This window comes from Ictidomys tridecemlineatus, chromosome 6 (assembly GCF_052094955.1).
Source record: "Ictidomys tridecemlineatus isolate mIctTri1 chromosome 6, mIctTri1.hap1, whole genome shotgun sequence".
Taxonomy (NCBI): domain Eukaryota; kingdom Metazoa; phylum Chordata; class Mammalia; order Rodentia; family Sciuridae; genus Ictidomys; species Ictidomys tridecemlineatus.
In genome coordinates this window covers 7,588,699-7,609,006 of record NC_135482.1, presented here as the reverse complement: position 1 = coordinate 7,609,006, position 20,308 = coordinate 7,588,699, and the positions used below count along the sequence as shown (strand labels likewise).

The window sequence follows — 20,308 nt, the reverse complement described above, 5'->3', positions numbered from 1 at the left end:
GCTGCTAAGGCCGACAAAGGATCTGGGAGGACAAGCCCTAGAATGGAAAAGCCTTCTTCTTCTTCTTCTTCTTTTTTAAACCGCGCCATCCTTCCTAGAGAGATGTAAAACCTAAAGCAAGACCTGATACGTTTTAAACCTCAGGTTGGGGGCGAGCGAACGCCAGGAGGTTTTGGGTTTGTAGATTCTTCAGCTTGAAAACCTCCCAGGCAATATGTGGCTCACCCTCTCTGCGCGCGCTCGTTTGCACTGGGTCTCTGTGTGTGTGCTCAAATGTGCAGCCAGATGCGCTTTATTTTGATCATGGTTTCAACCAAATGGTAGGACTATCTTGTAATCATGATATCTTAAAGATATAAACAGCTGTTCACTCTGATTAAGAATTGTTTCTTTTCCAATTCTACCTCTAGATTGGCCTCCATTCCCCACGAAATAAAATTGTCATTTAATTTGGTACAGATGAATAACTAGGCTTTTCAGCACAAATTCAGGGTGTACGTGTGTGTTTGCTGATTTCGGCTGTGTATCCATTGTGAAGTGGTCATTTAGGGTCACATAAATAAGCATCCGTGTGATTGCTAGTAACCCCTGAAACTGTGCAGTGCCTCAAGTTAAATTCCATTACTCCTAATGCAGGATTCTGGAAGCCTGTAAGCAGGGAGGAAAGAAAGCTGAAAACTTGCTTTCTCAGAGCCACCTCCCCCTATCATTGTGAGGGTGTGATGTAATGGTTCCCGGTCTGGTGGGCTGAAAGGGCTGTAGTTTGTGATGTGGCGGGTAAACTGCCCCCACCCGGGTAGATCACCCCACCCCCTCGGCACATCCCTGGCTCTGAGAAGCCTTGTTTTCTTTTCTCTTTTTTTCCTTAATTTGTATCCTCCTGATTTATGCCTTGGTATATTGGCATGAGAAAGAGACTGTTCTTCTAAATCTGTTACAAAGTATAGTTTAGAAAAGGCATTTAAAATATGCAAATGGATTGAATTGTCATATCCCCATCATTAAATATGTAGGCTTGGATTAAAGCTAATTAAGCATAAATGGAATAATTTTGATCAGAAGGGAGCAGTGTTTTTTGTTGTTTCCTTTTTAATTAATCTAATTATGAGATACTTGCTGGGTCTGAAAGTGTTAAAAAAATAAAATGGGAAAAATGCTGGACCATTTTGAAAATTTGACAGTCTGGAAGAGGGTGTGTAGTGCTTTCAAAAGCTTTATTCACTGTTAAAATGGATTGGCCTCTTGTGCTGAAAATGGCCTGTTTCTTTGGGCCAATTGTGTGTAGATGAAGGGACTTTCACGCTAATTTAACCGAAAGACTTTCCATTTGAATAATAAAGATAATTAAAGTCCTCTGTCTCTAAAGAGCAAGTATTTTATTCTTTTTTTAAAAAGTAATGTTGTTGTATTAGTAATGGTTATAGTAGAGAAGTGATGGTTTAGATTCCATGTAAATTTTTTGGTGATGTAAATTCAGCTTTTGTGTTCAGAGAGATTGGAAACATGACATTAAAGAGGTAGCTCAATTTGTCTCTTTAATTTATTTTTACAGTTGGAATTTAAAGAAAAAGGAATTACCTTAGTGGTGGGGAGTGTTGCATTGAGGTGGGCCCGAGGAAAATTAGAGCTCTGATTTTTGTTGTTTTCTGAAAATGAAAGCAATTATTTGGGGCTTTACTTGTTGGATGATTCATTTTACACCCATTTCCTAAGTTGGCCTCACTGAAGAAAAGAGGAAAACCTCAGCTTTCCGTGTTTCGCCCTTAGCTTGTTGTTGGGGACTATGTGAACATGTGAATGGCGGGTTGATTCAGCTTGCAGAGCCAAGGAACCAGAGAGGGTGCCTGCTTTCCTGCAGAAAAGGGAAGGTAACGACTAGCAGAAGGCCATCTCATTCATTGGCTTTTTTTTTTTTTTTTTTTTTTTTTAATTTAAATAAATGTTTTTTCCCCCTGAGATAGTTGAAAGGTGATATAAATAAGGCCTGGTCTCACTGGTAGTAGGTATGATGGCTTTGGTGAGTTTTAGAAGCTCAGCTGCCATTTTGGATCTGAGTACCTGCAAAGCCAGTCCTTGTGGCTCACCAAATCGGTGGACATTCAGAGCAAACGAAAATAGGTAATACGTCCTGTGTATAAATAGATATTATTCAGTTTGTGCCTTTTGTTGAAAGTTTTCTGTGGGTAGTATGAATTGAAGCTTTAAAAACTTAAAAAGATGTGCTTGATGTTATGAAGAGCACGACCCAAAGGTATTCAAACTTGCATGTTGTGGTTTTACTTTTTATTTATTTTTAATCTATTTATTTTTTATTTTTTTGGTACTGAATTGAACCCAGGGGAGATTTACTACTAAACTACATCCATAGTCCATTTTACTGTTTGAGACAGGGTCTTGCTAAGTTGCTGAGACTGGTCTGGAACTTGCCATCCTCCTGCTTCAGCCTCCCTAGTTGTTGGAATTATAGGTGTGCACCATGTGGTTTTACTTTTTAAAAATCAAAGGAAGTTCCTTCCTTCCTTCCTCCCTCCCTCCCTCCTCCTCCTCCTTTTTTTTTTTTTTTTTTTTTTTTGGTGTGTGTGTGTGTTGTGCTAAGATTGAACTCAGGGCCTGTGCATGCTAGGTAAGCACTCTATCACTGAGACATCTCTCAGCCCCCAGAGGAGGTTTCTTACCTGAGAAAGTAAATATGATCCTTACTAAACTTCCTTCCCCCCAATCTGAATTTATGCTGACTCTACTTGTGATTTATAGTGCTGTCATTATCCACAGCACTGCCCCAGGCTTATCACTGAAATGTCACAAAAACTGATAGTGTTTATCAAAATTGGTATCTTTAGGGCTGGGATATATAGCTCAGTTGGTAGAGTGCTTGCCTCACATGCACAAGAAAGGCCCTGGGTTCAATCCTCAGCACCACCAAAACAAAAAAACTGGTGTCTTTAGCCTGGTGAGGTGGTACCCTCCTGTAATACCAGCAGCTCAGGAGGCTGAGGCGGGAAGATCACCAGTTGGAGGCCAGCTTCTGCAATTCAGCAAGACCTTGTCTCAAATTCTAAAAACTAATTTTAAGAAAAGAACTAGGGCTATAGCTCTGTGGTAGAATACCCCTGGGCACAGTCCCCAGCCCCACCAAAAAAAAAAAAAAAAAAAAAAAAGGAGGAGGAGGAGGATGGAATAAAAATGGTATCTTAATTCTAAAGTGTTTTTCAGGCCTTCCATCTGGTTCCCAGAAAGTATGGCATCTTTGATCCATGGTGTGAACCCAACACTGTTGTTGAGCTTTGAATGGCCATTTATTATTTGCTCTTGCCACTAGGATAGTCTTTAAAAATAAACTACTAAAATTTGGAGTAGAGACTTTGGTAGCTTCTCCAGCTCTTCAACCATTTCAGAGACCCTGCAGGAATGATAGGTGATGCTGAGACCTTCTGGTCCTGCGGGTCAGGCCTAGTAGTTACAAGAGATACGGGGTGACTCTCACCCTACACAGCTGTTCCATGACCGAAAGGTTTGGGTGAATTTAACTTTTATAACTCTGATCATATAATCATTGATGTCTGCAATTTACCTGGCTTGAGGTGTGACACAAGGGAATGTACTTTGTCCCTCTCCTTAAGGAATATCAGTCTAACAAAGTTGTTACAAACAGGTCATCTCAACTTGGTGTTATGTATTCAATATTAAGAATTAGTGCCAGGGTTCAGAAGTATCCTGAGTATCTTTGTTGGAGAGCTGATATTTAAAGAAGTCAGATAATTACTCTTACTAATTTTGAGTCATCATTTAAGTATTATATTTTTTTTATGGGAACTTGTGATTGTAAGATGGGGTTTCTGACCATTGGGGACCTAGAGCCATCCCACCCTGAAATGCATCTGGTCTTGTCTGATTAGAGAGGGGGGCAGCATTTGCTAATTGCTTCCTACTACAGTATTGTTTATGGGTTTATACTAATCCCGCTTCCTTCACCTGCTTCTTGAGATTAAGACTGGTGGCAGAGTGGCGTGAGGTGAATTGAAGCCACTTAGCTTGAAAAGGGATTTAACCCATGAGAGTGATGTCTTAATATGGTCTCTCTTCCTTCCTTTGTATATTAATTCAGCAGTCATTTATTATACCCTGATGAAGATGCTGAGGGATGTAAGAATTAATTTGGTCAAACCATAATTCTGGATGCTACTTGGTACATGTGGAAATACTTGCTAACTAGAAACTGTGTAACTTACTGGTTTTGAGTTTTGACTTGGTTAACACTATAGTTCTCTTTACTAATAATCCTAGAGAATGAGTGGTTATTTTTGCTTCTAGTTGCTTCCAGGAATGCTTAACCAGTGAGCCACATCCCCAGCCCTGTTAGTTTTTTTTTTTTTTTTTTTTTTTTTTTGGAGACAAGGTCTCACTAGGTTTCTTAGGTCCTCACTAAGTTGCTGAGGTTGGCTTTGAACTTGTGATCCTCCTGCCTCAGCCTCCTAAATCTCTGGGATTACAGGTGTGCACTACCATGCCTGACTATCCTTATTTTCTTTAGCTCCTTCTTCAAAATTAACTTTTGAAATATCCCTGAGAATGTTGTAGCCCAAAGTTGCCTGCCTTGTTAACTGTGTCACATCCCTCAGTTTTCTGTTTTTAATACCCCTTAATTGTATCCCATCTGAAATTATACTACTTGTGTAGTGGGCATTTCTTCCACAGAACTATAAGCTTACCTGAGAAGAGACACCTTCCCTCCTTCCCTGACTTGCACACTGTTCTGTTCCCAGAACCTAGACCAGGGCTTGGCAGGAGTAGGTGCTCAATAAAAATGTATTTGAGTTAGACTTGAGTTTAAGGTCACCAGGACTTGCTGTGTGGTAATAGGCCTCTGTTTCTTCATCTGTAAAATGAGAATAGCATACTGTTGTGAAGCACGAAGGAAATGCTGTACGTAAGGGCTGGGCACTTAGCTTATTAGTTGCTTAGTAAATGTTTCCTTCCCCTTTGCAATATCTGCTTTTGTTGATAAACGAGAAAGGCTTTTATGGCCCACAGAATGCCTCCGTTCTTTCTCATGGCCACCAGGATCATGAAGCTGTGCAGGGATCGTGCAGAGCTCTGGCCTGGACAAGGACAGGACCAGTGCCGAGTCTTTTCTTTTTATTGAAGTTCCTATGTTTTTCTAGTCTAATGTCGAGTTGATCCACGTTTGCTTGGCTTTTCATACGTTCTGTTTTGCATCAGAAGTCTCTCAGGAGTTTCACATGAATTTTTCTTAGAGTTACAGGGCAAAAGAGAACATGGAATTTAGTATTCCCCTTCATTTTGATTATCTTAAGTTTACACATGTGAATTCTACTTTTTTAACCAAATTATTACTAGTTTTGCTTTAAAAGACAGAAAAACCAAAATTTAGGTCAATTGCTCACTTTATACAATGCTGTCGAATTAATATAGATGACACAGAAATGGCTTTCATCCATTGACCTTGAAAAAAGTTTTTTTTAACCTACAAAGTTAAAATCTATTTAGCCACTCATTCAGCAAGTAATTATTGAGTGCCCATTATATGCCAGGTATTGAGGTAAGTGCTAGCATAGAAGTAGTGTGAAAATTTTCTCCAGGCATCATTGCTGAATTAGAATATAAATGTGGGGAAGCTGGTTGATGCTCAGGTGTTAGGTGATTACAAAGGAAGGACACCCAGCCCAAGTAGAGGTGACAGCTTATACAAAGGTCCTGCAGCAGGAGTAGCTGCTGGCGTAACTGCACATAGAATATGTGGAAGTTGTCACAGTATGTGCTTAAGAGAAGAATGATCTAGTAAGTGAGGTGAGGCTGAAAAGCTAAGCCTTGGTTCATTGAGGAAGCGTCTCTTAAGTTGTTTTGGAAAATCTTTATCTTGAAAATAGTTGGAGGGTTCTGAGCAGGAATGACACTTGTTTGGATGGGGTTTTTGGGAATGGCTGGAAGTTGAGTATAGGTCCAGATGATATTACAGTACTCTCAGGTATCTCTCAGGTATCAGTGGTGGCTTGAACTGACAGCGTTGTTGGGAAGAAATGGATGATTTCCAAGGGCACTGAGGAAGACTTTATAGGACCCAGTCACTGCAGCGAGGAGGTAGGCTTGAGGAAATGAAAAATGACACCTCTGGCCTGGCTGCTGTGGGGAGAAGCGTAGTTTCATCCACTGAGTTAGAACCCACGTTGACAAGGACAGCTGTGGGGTTGAGACCAGGAGTTCATATTTGGAATTGGAGTTCATCTTGGCATGTTCAAATGAAGGTCTGGAATAATCAGAGGTTTGGTCTGGGATAAAGATTAAAGAGGGACTGGGGATGCAGCTCAGTTGTAGAGCACTTGCCTAGCAGTGTGAGGCACTGGGTTCAATCCTCAGTACCACATAAAAATAAATAAAATAATAGTGTAGTGTCTATCTACAATGAAAAAATTTTAAAAATGATTTGAGAATCATCAGTAATTCCAGTTTAATCAAGGTTTTGCTTTTTAAGTTGACTTCCTTGGTAAGCTGTCAAAGATGACATACCCACAATAGACAGTGCAAGATGCTGTTCCGTGCTGTTATGGGGACATTGTGTTTTAGGGAATATAAGGCTGTATCTTCTTGTTACTACAACGGTGGTCGTTAGAAATACCACAGGTGTTTGAGGGAGGAGAAACGTTGATTTCAGCTATGTCCATCTGGTCATGGGAGGCTTTATGAAGAACTGGTATTGAGCTGAGTCCTAACGATTGGGCAGAATTGTAAGGACTCCAAGGGCGGGCCACTGGAGCGTGAAGCAGGTGGAGGAGGGCTGTAGACGTGGTACGTCCAGCAGGATGGGTTGGAGACTGGGATTGGGAGGAGTTGGAATGACTGCTGAGTAGTTTGTCTTTTTGGTAGATCATGGGGACCTGTTGAAGGTTTGGTGGCAGTGTGAGCAAAGTGGTATTTTGGGACAACTGATATGTCTATGGGACAGAGAAGGACAGGCTAGGAAGTGAGGGCCAATATAGAATTGAGGAGTGAGGTGGACAATTTAGAATCTGGCAGGACAGGTGGGAAGCAAAGGCATTTAGGAAAGGGCCTGCTAGACTGGACTAGAAAAGGGGCCGGTTCTCAAAGTGAGTGCTGGGAGTCTTCAACAGAAATGGAGAGGATGAATTCCACCCCAGATGCACAGAGCTGTTGGGGACTTCCAGATGGAACCATTCAGCAGGCAGTTGGCAGTGTGGAGCTGCAGCTTGAGAAAGGGGTCAGAAGAGAAGATAAAGAATTGGAAGGCATCCACAAAGAAGTGTTAGAGAAGCCAAAGAGTGGATGAGGTCACTGTGAAGTGAAAGGAATAGAAAAGAGAACTGAGATGGGAAGAGAAAGAGGACCTGGGAAAGGATTAAAAGAAGGGTGAGTCTGTGGGAGAGCAGTCAGGTATTGAGGATGCAGGGAGGGCTTTCCAGTCTCAGGTGTGGTCAGCACTTTCTGATGCTGCACCAGAAGAAGAATATTTGTTTACAGCACTGTTCCCAAACCTGGTGTTAGGATGTGTTCCAGTAGGGAAAGTTTGGAAATTGTTAGATTATACCTGCACTGTCCAGTAGAAATAGAAAGCAGGCCAACTGTTACCTTATGATTTCTAGGACTCATATTAAGAAGGAAGAAACAAAGTAATTTTAATTGTGTATATATTATTTAACCCAGTATATATAAAATATCAGTCCAACATGTAATTGATTTAAAACTATTTGATATTTGATGTTCTTTTTTTCACAGTAAGTTTTAAAATCTGTTGTGTATTTTTGAGTTTCAACACATTTTAGTTTGAACACAAATTTTTCATAGTAATCACTTGATCTATATTTAGAGTTCATAAAATTTACTGCTTTGTGGAAGGAACTGGGAATTGAACCCAGGGGCACTAAGCTACATTACATCCCCGATCCTTTGAGACAAGGTCTTGCTAAGTTGCTGAGAGTGGCCAAAAACTTGGAATCCTCCTGCTTCAGCCTCCCAAATCTCTGGGATTACAGGTGTGCCACCAGCAAAATTCACTACTGTTTCGTGAAAAAGTAAATTCCCACACCCAAGTTTTATCAGATATTCAAAAGTATACTAGCAATGCAAGTAACTTGTCAGTTTTTATATTTAAATTAATTAAAATTTAGTTTGATTGGCACTAGCCACACATGACTACCATAGTAGACACTACAGTGGACAGCTCAGGGTTATATGAAGTAAAGAGTCTACTCCAGCCAGCATGGGTTCTGAAAATACCCACAATGATTTCATACCATCACAAAGCGTTCAACAAAAAGAGTGTTACTTAGAACACTGTTGGTTTAATGGAATTTTAGAATTGAAAGTATGATGTCCCTAATGTTGCATGTAAGGAGACAAACTTTTTTAAAAAGTACATGGATTTCAAAATTTAAAATACTATTTTAGCTAAGGTCAGCAGAATGGTACATTGGTAGAAGGTCTTAAACACACAGTTTGTGTCATTTTTCTGAAATGGTAGGTGTATAGGGCTGGAGTTGTGGCTCAGCGGTAGGGTCCTCGCCTAGCACGTGCGAGACCCTGGATTCCATCCTCAGCACCACATAGAAATAATACCTTTATTTTATTTATTTGTGTCCAATTACAATTAAAAAATTAAAAATTAATAAAGAAATGCTTGGTGTGGAGGCCTACACTTGAAAACACACTCAGTGGGAGGGGTGGGAGTTTCTTTTGACCTCAATGAGATGGTGGGTGCATGTGGGAGGGGAATGTGAAATGAGGATCCATGTGGGTATTTTTTGGAACTTTCAAGTCTGCAGTCCCAGCCCCTGGTGTGTGGTGACATGTGAGGGAAAGGAACCACAGGGCTGGTTAGGTAATGCTTTTTCCTCACCTCTGCTTGGCAATGTGTAAGCATTTTTGTATTATTTCCCCCCCCCCAGGCTCAGTGGAACCAATATTTACTGAATATGGGTAGATTTTATTTGTTTATAAAGTGCAGGTTTGAAGACTTTAATATTCTCATTGATTTCATAGACTGCTTTATAGCCATTAACTAAGTAGACCTTAGTTAAGTAGTAACCAGTAAAGATAGAAATGACTTAGAATTCTGCTTGGAACCAACCTTATTCACTCTGGAGAGTAAGCATTGTTTTTGGTTACTGCAGTTCTCATTTCAGCGGACATAGAGGAGCTTATTTTTCTATGAAGTACCCTGTAAAGAGTTTGAGGTGTCAGCTATTTTGCCCTGGTTTGGTTTTTAAATGTTACTTAGTATATTTCTTTCTTTCTTTTTTTTTAGGGGGAGGGAGTACTGGGAATTGAACTCTGGGGCACTCAACCACTGAGCCACATGCCCAGACCTTTTTTAAAATTTTATTTAGAAACAAGGTCTCATTAAGTTGCTGAGGCTGGATTTGAACTCTGAATTCTCTTTCCTCAGCCTCCTGAGCCACTGGGATTACAGGTGTGCGCCACTGCACCTGATTCCTTTTTTTCTTTAGACAAGGTCATGTTATGTTGCCCAGGCTGACCTCAAGCTATCCTCATGCCTCAGCCTCCCAAGTGCTAGTTCTGCAGACTGCACCACTACTCTGTGGGTTGTTTATTTTTTAAATCGGTATGGAAAGTAATGCCTTTGTAAAAACCAGACTGTGGTTGTGGCTTAATAAATGCTCTTTAATGCCTTAATAAGACTGGTCCTTCCCAGGAGTCCAGGGCAGCAAGGCTATGGTCAGTGGTTGTCTTTGGGTGCCATTGTTTCCTTTACTCCCTTGCTTACAAGAAATAATAGCTGTACTTTTTAATGCCAAAAGTTCCTGTTTATAAGCTGAAGTTGGATAATTTGGTAGCTTAGAACAGGCGCTTTCAAACCTTTTGATTGGATCCACTTGTAGGAAACACAATTTGCATTGACACTGTGTACACGAATGTATACACTGAAGCAAAAGTATTTTACTCTGGGACTATAGGTAATGTGTTCAGATACACATTTAAGTCCATTTTAAAACAATTTTCTTTGTAGTTGTAGATTCGCAGAATGCCTTTATTTTTATGTGGTGTTAAGGATTGAATGCAGTGCCTCACACAAGCTAGGCAAGCCCTCTGCCCCAGCCCCAGCCCCCTTAAATCCATTTTGTAAAATACAAAACAGAACCCCCAAAACCTGATCCCAACCTGCTAAATTGGTTTAATGATCCACTAAGTGTTCTCTTGCTGTTGTTTGAAAAGTGTTAGAGGAAACCACTCAAACTCACAGATGACTGTATTCCAGGATATGATTCCCATTTTTGCTGTTCTAGAGAATCAAATTTATCAGTCTCTTCAGTTATCATGCCAACTAAATTCATAAGCGACTTAAAAAAAAAAAAGATGCTTATTTGTTACTTTAACATGCGGGGGATCAGAATGCTGTCTTCCCTGTCCAGGATAGGGACATTCTGATAAAAAAAACTGGCTATCTATATAGAGAAATGGATATTTGCCCTTATCTGTGTGTATGTTTAGGCTAAGAAATGAAAATGTGTACAGTTAGTCCTCTGGAACCATGGGTTCTGCTTTTGTGGATTCAATAATCATGGATCAAAATATTCTGGGAAAACAATTGTGTCTGAACCAAACATGCAATCTAGAAATGATTTACAGTATATGGGAGGGTATGCATAGGTTATGTGCAAAAGATATGTTGTTTTATAATGAGTTACTCTTGAGCATCCATCGATTTTGGTATCTGAGGGGGATCCTGTAACCAGTATCCCTTGGATACTGAGATTTTAAAGACAGTTAAGTAGAAAACATCTTTTTTTGGGCTAGGGGATTGGGGATTGAATTCAGGGGCACTTGACCATGAGCCACATCTCAAACCCATGTTTGTATTTTATTTAGAGACAGAGCTCACTGAGTTGCTTAGTGCCTCACCATTGCTGAGCCTAGCTTTGAGAAAATACCTTTTTAACTGTACCAGATTATGTATTCTTTTGGAAAACACTGCCGTGCTCTTTTTTTTTTTTTTTTTTTTTTTTGAAGAGGGCAACCTTGCCTCCTTACTTTCCTTTGTTTCACGAAGATACATCTCTTGGCTCTTGATACGTTCTGTCTTCAGACACATTCAGTATTTTTTATTAGTTCAGTGTTTCCCACTATGTGTTGGGGATACTAACAGGTTTATTTCTCTTCAAAAGAAAAAAGATGCCTCTCCCAATCAAACTGAATTAAACTGGCCTTTGCTTGCCACAGGACTTCTATTTATTTATCATCATTATAATTAATTTTTTGGTGCTGGGAATTGAACCCAGGGTATTTATCCCTCAGCCCTTTTTTATTTTTTGTGTCAGGGTCTCACTAAGTTGCCCAGGCTGGTCTTGAACTTGTCATCTTTTTGCCTGCACTATCACACCAGGCTGCCAGAGGAATTCTTAAAAAAGAGTGTTTGAGATAATGATTTGCACTGGAGCCGGTTGTGTGGACTTGCCTATAATCACAGCTGCTTGGGAGGCTGATGTAGGAGGATCACAGGTTTAAGGTCAACCTGAGACCCTGTCTGAAAGGGGGAAAGATGTAGCTTAGTGGTAGAGTGCCCTTAGTTTCAACAGTACTGGTGCAGGTTGGGGTGGGCAATGTGCACTGTGAAATCTTAAGGGATGAGTATTTAAATTTTTTTCTTAAAATACCAAGTTTTTTGCTTTATTTTTTTAGTCTTAGTTTGCTAGGGTGTATGATTAGCTTTCCATTTCAATTATTCCTTTCTAAAACTACTTGCTAGTCAAGCAAGCTGGATTTGGGTGTTTCCTGAGTCTTCTCACTTTCATGATGTGGTTTCTAGACTTAGGTGTCAGGGAACTGGAACTTTGAAACAGCAGTATTGGAATATAACATGAGTTACTAGTTTTAAATTTGCCAAGTAAAGGATTTTTAAAACCCACGGTTTATTACTGTCATTTCAAAGAAAAAAAAAACATTTTAACAAAAATGGAAAGGGGATAATCTCAGAATAAGAGAGACATCTCATTGAATTGAATATTGCTTTATGAAAACCATTACTTTTTTACTTTCTTCCTTCCATCTATCACTGCAGGTACTAAAGTTCAGCATTTGGGAACCACTTTCTAATTACACACTCTCTCAGTATGTATTACAATTAACCGTGTGCTTGCTGGTTTTATTTATTGCCTCACTCATAGGTTTACTTACTTCAAGTTCTGGGACTACTTCCATCATTCTGGTTTACTAACTATAATAATGGTAGTTTCATTGAGTCACACTTTAGGAAAAAATTACTTCATGCTGGACTCAGTGGCACACCCATAATCCAGTTACACAGGAGGCTGAGGCAGGAGGATCTCAAGTTTGAGGCCAGCTCCAGGAATGTAGCAAGACTGTCTCCAAATAAAAAAGGGCTGGGGATGTGGTTCAGTGGTACAGTGAAACCCTTAGTTTCAGTCCCCAGTCAAAAAAAAAAATTTTTTTTTTTTAATTCTAATATACTATGAGCAGACAACCAGTCCACATTAGTGTTAAGGGGTAGGGAAGATGTGGGGGGGGGGGGGGACAACTCCATTAGGTACTGAGTAGTTGTAGAATCTAGAATAATAAAGTCGAAGTATATGGTCATGATGATTATGTAAAAGTGGCAAGTAGGTCACAAAATGACTATTGCTTATATATATTTTAGCCATCTATTTGCAAGTTATGAATAATGTCCATGACAGATGGCAAAATTTTCCATTATATATATTTTAATTTTTATGTTTATCTTCCACTTGCATTTTGAATGACAGGGACCTTAAATATGGCAGCCCCACCTCAAATGCCCCCTCACTTCTCCGAGAGAAGAAAGTGCTTTTCTTAGATGCGACTTATGCCTGTGATCAAGGGGACCATAGCCAGCAGTTCACTGGCCTGCCCTGCCCTGCCATGATAATGCTATCAGCTGGTGGGGATTGCCGCCCCACAAGCCTTAGATTCCTTGTCAGAGTCCTGGGGCATAGAGAGGAGAAGAGGAGAGGGTTAGGATTGGGTGTGTCTGGAGCTTGAACTTGGAATAATCTAAATCCTATATCATTGGAAGAGCGTGTTTAAATTTCATGAGTATTTATTGACCATACAAAAATTATGTCAGGCACTATACAGTGCTGGAAATACAAGGGTAAATAAGAGCCGCCTTTTACCTTTGGAACCTAACTAATGATGTGAATGGGAGGTTGCAGGTAACAGGCAATGGAGAGAGGCCTAGGGGATAGGGTAGCCTCTCATAGCGAGAGAACATTTGAGCCAGGCCTTCAAGAATGAAGAGGAGCTGCTTGGGGGATGGTAAGTAGCCTGGGTTGGGTGGCTAAGAACTGAGGTGCTGAAGTTGAGACCCTGGTGCTCTCAGGTCAGCCCAGGGTTAGGAGGTCACGTGGCCTGTGTGCCTCAGCTTTCTCTCTGGCAAAATGAGAAGAATGAATACTAGTACCTACTTTGGAGAGTTGTTCTGGGGGCTAAGTGAGCAATTGTAAGTGCTCAGCACATTGCTCGGGTTGGTGTTCCCTACCGCTGTCATCATTGTTGTTGGCGTTTCAGGCCAAGGGAGGTAGCATCCGCAGAGGCAGGGAGTCCGGAAGCCCTGGGAGAGGCTGAGCATGGTGGGCTGGTGGTGTGCGAGTGTGGGCATCTGAAGGAGAGTGGAGGGTAGTTTGGAGTTGTATTTTGATGGGTTTGTGTTCTAAGAAATTTGGATTTTATCTCATAGAAAGCAATTTTTTAAAGCCAGCTTGCCATATTGATGTCCATGCTGAGAAAGTGGTGACCGAAGAGCAGAGGGCAGAAAGACCAGCAGGGGACCAACTGAAGGACAGAAGTAGGCAGTGGCAAGAAAGAGGGAAAGACTAGATTCCGAGACACTTGAATTGGAATATGATGAGTAGGGGGAGGAGGTGTAGCTCCCCAGGCCTGGTGAAGGGACCATGCCTTGAACTGGGGAGGAAGTTCAGCGGGTGGAGCTGGTGGTCAGAGTACGCGCTGGGTGAGCCAGGCATGGGGAGGTTGGAAGGTGGAACATTTTGGTCTGCCAGACAGTTCCTACAGCAGGGCAAGCAGGAGGGAGGGGCTGGAGCTCAGGAGAGGTTAGGAGCTGTCAGTTTACACAGAGCAGCGGTGGGTAGGGAACAAGGGTGGTGCAGGAGGGGCTTAGGGAAGTTCTGGAAGACGGCTGGGCCAGGGCACCAGGGGTCAGCCAAGATAAGCCTTGGATGTTGGCAGTTGATGTGGCCTGATGTGGCATTAGGGTCCAGCAGCCCCCAGACAGTGTTCATCCTGCTCACTGCTGTCTGTCACATAGAGGAGTTGCCCCATGGATTTTTTTTGCTCTCTTCTGCCAATACATTGAGTAGTTCTAAGATAGGAACTTGGTGTGTAATCCTAGCACCTGCGTAGCCTTGGACACACCCAGTGGGTGCTCATTGAATGTTTGTTGAGTGAATAAGTGAATCCAGGGTGACTTGAAGTGACATATCAAATGTCTGTTGAGTGTCATATGCATTTCAGGGCTATGCTAGTGCCTGGGGATAAGCAGTTGAGCAAAAATTGTTAAAATTCTTATTCTTGGCTGGGCATGGTGGAGCACACCTGTAAGCAGCCTGTAATAAGCGCTCCACTGCTGAGCCATAACCCCAGCTCCAAATATGGCCCCATTTTATATAAGGGACTTGAACATTGGTGGATTTAGGAATCTTCCGGGGTCCTACGGCTCACGAGGCTGAGACAGGAGGATCACGAGTTCAAAGCCAGCCTTAGCAAAAAGCGAGGCATTAAACAACTCAGTGTAGACCCTGTTTCTAAATAAAGTACAAAGTAGGACTGGGAATGTGGCTCAGTGGTCTAGTGCCCCTGAGTTCAATCCCTGGTACCCACCCCCCCAAAAATAAAATTCCTATTCTTGGTGGGCTTACATTCTGAAGCATGTGTGGGAAGGCTGGGGGAAGGAGCACAGAGACGCTTGAAGGCACAAAGGTGAATGAACCCTCTGCCATAGTGAACTCAGTGTGGCAACCAGGCATTTGGTAAAGCAAGTTAACGTGAACATGGGAGAGAGGGTCAGAGGAGAGACCTAAAGTGTGGGAAAAGATTTAGATGACAGGTTAGCCTCAGAGAGAGAAAAGCAAATTGGAATTATAGGGAAGGGTATTGGAAGGAATTCCCCTAGGAAGCATCAGTGTCTCTTTTAACGAGGAGGTGAAGAAGTCTAAGTGGAGAAGGGGAGCCTGAAGGAAGACAAACTGTGTATCTAACAGCTCTTCTTCCCCAACCAAGAAAAAGAACTGGCTCCAGGGGCTTCGCTGGTGTTGCCTGAGGCTGTGGCTGTGTAGGCATCTGGTGCACATCAAGTGGAAGTGCAGTTGGTTGGGGTTGTCTGAGTCCCAGTGAGGACTGGCCTGAAAGGTAGTATGGGAAAATCCGGGCCTGGCAGGGGTGGAGGGCTGTGCTCATGAGAGCCCAGGCTGAGCTGGGATTGAACTGAAGAGCAGGAGTAGGTATGTGGACTGAAGAAAAGGAAGGAGAAGGTCCAGGTTGTACCTCCCGTGTTGGAAGGGAAAGCTGTAACATTACTTCTTGTGTCTTCTGCCATGAATCCAGGCTCAATGCTCCAGGTGTTGCATAGATGCACGCTAACTTGTTTAATCTTCCTGAAGACCAGAGAGTAGGTAGGCAGTGACTCAGACAGCCTTGGCTGCTGAGTTTGGGTGCTTGAGCACTGTGCTGTGCTGCCTTAGGAAGAAAGAAGACAGACAAACAAACTGGGGTGGGGGCCGGGTAACCTTCAGGAAGCAATGGCTTCCCAAGGTCGCTTTCTTCTAGAAGGAAAGCCCCAGAAGCTTTCCATCTAGAAGAAATACCTGGGAAGATACAAAGGAAGGGGGGCTATGAATTGTTCCCTCTACCTTTTAAAATTAATTTTAGACAACAGTGCACAGTTGATCTTCTGTATCCAAGCTTTCTGCATTCTCAAATTAAACCAGCTATGGATTGAAAATATTCAGAAAATAAATTTGTGTCTGCATTGAATGTACAGACTTTTTTCCTTATTATTTCCTAAAAAATACAGTGTTACAACTATTCATGTAGTATTTATACTATATTAGGTATTATAAGTTATCTAGACATGAGTCAAAGTGTACAGGAGGATGTTTGAGGGTTATATGCAAATATGGGCCCCCCTTTTGTAGTTTTTTTTTTTTATTGATCGCAACATTACAAAGCTCTTGACATATCATATTTCATACATTGGATTGAAGTGGGTTATGAACTCCCAATTTTACCCCAACTTCAGATTGCAGAATCACGTCGGTTACACATCCACAATTCTACATAATCGTAGTTTGTTTGTTTGTTTGTTTATGTGGTGCTGAGGATCCAACCCAGGGCCTTGCAGGTGCTCGGCGAGCACTTTGCTGCTGAGCTATAACCCCAGCCCAAATATGACCCCATTTTATGTAAGGGACTTGAACATCGGTGGATTTGCGAGTATTCGGGGGTCCTGCAGAAACTGAGGGCCAAGGGCTGACCATGCTGTGTGACCATTTGCTTTGCTCACATCTCAGTCTCCTTTAGTAAGAAACAAACCTAACACTTCCTAATTAAGAAAGACTGTAAATACAAATCAGTTTATGGATTCTTTGAGCTGCAGCACTGTCTCTGTTCACCTGTCCTTTCCCCACCAAGTAGGAAAGTACAGCCAGAGCTCCTGGCCCCACTTATCTGGTGTGTGTGTGTGTGTGTGTGTGTGTGTGTAAAAGAATGGAAGTTTGCATTGCCTTTTGCAGAAATGCTGTAGTGTCTCGGGTAGAGGTTTGGGGATACAATTTCTGGTTTGACAAACAGGAATGTGTTACTCTTTTGCAGGGAGTGTTCACTTAGATTTTAGATTGAATGGACTCTTGGATAACTAGTTGGACTTCTGCTATTGGATGAGGAATTTCTTTTCTGGCTTGTGCCCTCCCTTCCATCTGAGGCTCCTGACCTGTACTCAGGGTTTAGGTCCTTTAAACTAAGCCTGGAGGCTACTGGGAAGCTCAGAGGCACCTATCCACAACATTTTCCATCTGAATGAGGAGAGGATTATTTGCAGAGACCACAGTGTGTACCTCAGCATTTTGTTTGCATTCTTTTAATACCTGACTTTGCTCTTGTAGCAGATTGAAGGAATGCTACTCTATCTTCTATCTCTTCAACATAAACACATTTTTATGGTTTTAAAAGAAACAACACAGAACCACATAATCTTATTTGCCAAGAAAACTTAGTCAAATATTGAAAATGTAGAGCAAACAAATCATCTGGCATTATTTGCTGGCAATTTTTAGATTCACTCCTGATCATACTGTTTTTGCTCAGTACCTTTGTCTAAAATGTCTTACCTCCTGGGCCTTTCCCCCTTCTACCTAGTTCTCTTCTAGGGACTAGCTTTTTAGTCTTGTTTCTTTTAAACACAGCTAGAGGCCCATGTTAATAAACACCTTTCTTTTTTCCTTCCTTCCTTCCCTCCCTCCCTCCCTCCCTTCCTCTGTTTATTTTTTCTGATGCTGGGGATTAGACCCACAACCTTGCACTACTATACCTTTGAGCTACGCCACCAACCCATAATTTTTTTTTTCTTTAAAGAGAGAGAGGTTTTTTTTTTTAATATCTATTTTTTAGTTTTTGGTGGACACAACATCTTTATTTTTATGTGGTGCTGAGGATCGAACCCAGCGCCCCACGTATGCCACGTAAGCATGCTTGAGCCACATCCCCAGCCCCCATAAAGGATTTTTAATGTGGTCTTCCATCCTAATACTTTGTTATTGGTACTTGACAGAGCTACATAGATTTTAAAAAGAGAGAAAACCAGATAACACACCACTGAAATAAATTGTGCATTCAGTGGTCCCAGTGCCCATAGGCCAGGATTTACTGGGTTCTCTGGGACTTTTTTTTGGTACTTGGATTGAGTCCAAGGGCACTCTACTGCTGAGCTATACTGTTTATTTCTTGTCCCTTACCCCTGAAATATTAATACTGTTCTTCTGGGTCATGGATGGGTAGTTGGTTGTTTTAGGTTATGGACCTTTACTTGTGTTTTCCCACATTTCCTTTGTCTTGGCCCAGGGCAGTGATGGGTAGACATAGTTTTCAGTGGGTTCTCTCTGAGGTTCTGTGGAACCAGTTTTGAAATTGCTCTGAATCAAAGGGCTCTGGTGGAAAGGACTGAATAATATTCATTTGGTGACTATTATATAGTGCCTTTGGATATTTCTCATTACCTCATTTCTCATTACCAGTTTTCCTGACAGCCTGATGGGGAGAATAATTTTATCCTTACCAAAAATAAATGAGTGCATATAGCTCAATAGCCAGACTGAGGCCCCAAAAAGAAGTTGAGGAATTGGGTGCTGTAACTCAATATGTTCTCTTCCCAAATATCCTTAAATGCAGTACAGAATAATATGTTGATTGAATCCTTGTTTTGTAAAATGGAGTGTCTTAAATAAAATAGTGATGCAAATGTTGGGAGCCAATAGCTTGATGGGTATCCTTTGCTGTGCATTTGTAATAAATAACAGTACTGAGGCCCATGCTGGTGGCAGGTATAGGTCTTCTGGAGCTGTGGATGGCCCCTGAAAGGCTTTTGATTTGTTTTGAAGCAGCATGTCAGATTAACTAAAGAGAAATCATTGACAGGCTAAAAACTTAATTTCAGATGATGAATTGAAAAGTAAGATTGAGTAATAGACATTTTAAAAAGAATCTTAACTGTATCAGGTTAAGTTATGATTCATAAAAGTGCAATCAAATAGGACTTATCAAAGCTATAATGAAGAAAATAGAATCATTTGTAATTAGATAATAATTAAAGGCAAGTACATGCCCAGTGATTTTGAAGTGCTTAAAAACAATTAGTTTTCTTAAGTAGGTTAAACATCTGGGTTACAAGCTTGTTTACACTATTAATTTACTTAGCAAACCTGTTCTTCATAGATGATGCAAAGGTGAACTTTAACTTAGTTTTCTGAATTATCACAAGTTCAGATTTAATGGACATCCTTTTAAGAATATTTTTACATTATTTTTGAAAAGTTCTAAAAGTATTTTCCTTTTTTCTCTCCTGAAAAATTCTGTTAGTCCTAAAGGCTAGTAAGTAAATTGGCATAGTAAGGTAAGGTGTTGGAGACCTGGCCAGGGGCCTCAGAGCCCACGTAGGCTGAGGAGGCCTTCACATTGAGGGAGGGTCTGGTGTGTTGTAATAGAACCCAGGAGAGGTGGAAGTATCCGTATAGGGCTGCATGACAGCAGCAGCTGGAGATTGGGGAAATTTGAGCATGTACATTCAGGATAAGGGGAATTAGCAGCTCTTACTATTGGGGAAGGGTTAATTAGATATAATTAGAAATATAATTAGAGAGGAGACAGCGAGAATGAATCCTTCAATGTTTGATTGCAGTCAGAAGTATTGGTGTGGGCACATGGATTTTAATAAGTACCAATAAATATAGAAATAATATCCGTGTTAAATGCATGCATTCTGTGTGTGTGCACTTGCATGGGTGTGCTTACATATATACTTAAACTAGCTCTGTCCATAGTGCACAGTGAGAATACCTAGGAGCAGCGGTATTTCGGTAGCAGTGAACACATCAGGTGCTGGAACTTGGCCTCTGGATACCATTTTCTACTAAAAAGAACCACAGCTGTTTGGACAAATAGTTCATTACATAATAGAAGCAGAAATGTTTAAGATGACCAGGCGCAGTGGTGCATCACTGTAATCCTAGTGGCTGGGGAGGCTGAGACTAGAGGATTGTGAGTTCAGAGCAAGCCTTAGCAATTTAGTGAGGCCCTAAGCAACTCAGACCCTGTCTCTAAACAAAATATTAAAAAGGGCTGGGGATGTGGCCTGGTGGTTAAGTGCTTATGAGTTCAATCTTTAGTACAGAAAGAAAGACAGAAACAAAGAAAGGGAAAGAAAGAGAGAAAGGGAAATGTTTAAGGTGAATCTGGAACATCTCATATTAGAAAGTAAAGACATCCGGACTGGGTGTGTGACCCAGTCCTAGAGTGCTTGCCTAGCATGTGTGAGGCCTTGGGTTTAGTCCCTAGCACTGGGGAAAAAAAAATAAACTCATCTACTTTTTTAGTTGTAGATAGACACAATATCTTTGCTTTATGTATTTATTTTTATGTGGTGCTGAGGATCGAACCCAGTGCCTCACACATGCTAGGCAAGTGCTCTACCGCTGAGCCACAATGGCAGCCCCTAAACTCTTCTTTTAGACATTTTATTTATGTATGTATGGATATGTATATAATACATATTATA

At 41.3% G+C, this 20,308-nt stretch overlaps 1 protein-coding gene across 4 annotated transcripts in view; it reads left to right on the top strand.

Annotated features, from left to right (window-relative positions):
• Positions 1 to 20,308, top strand: part of Tnrc6b (trinucleotide repeat containing adaptor 6B) — a 248,970-nt gene that overhangs the window by 112,454 nt on the left and 116,208 nt on the right. The gene's annotated exons all lie outside the window — the stretch shown is intronic.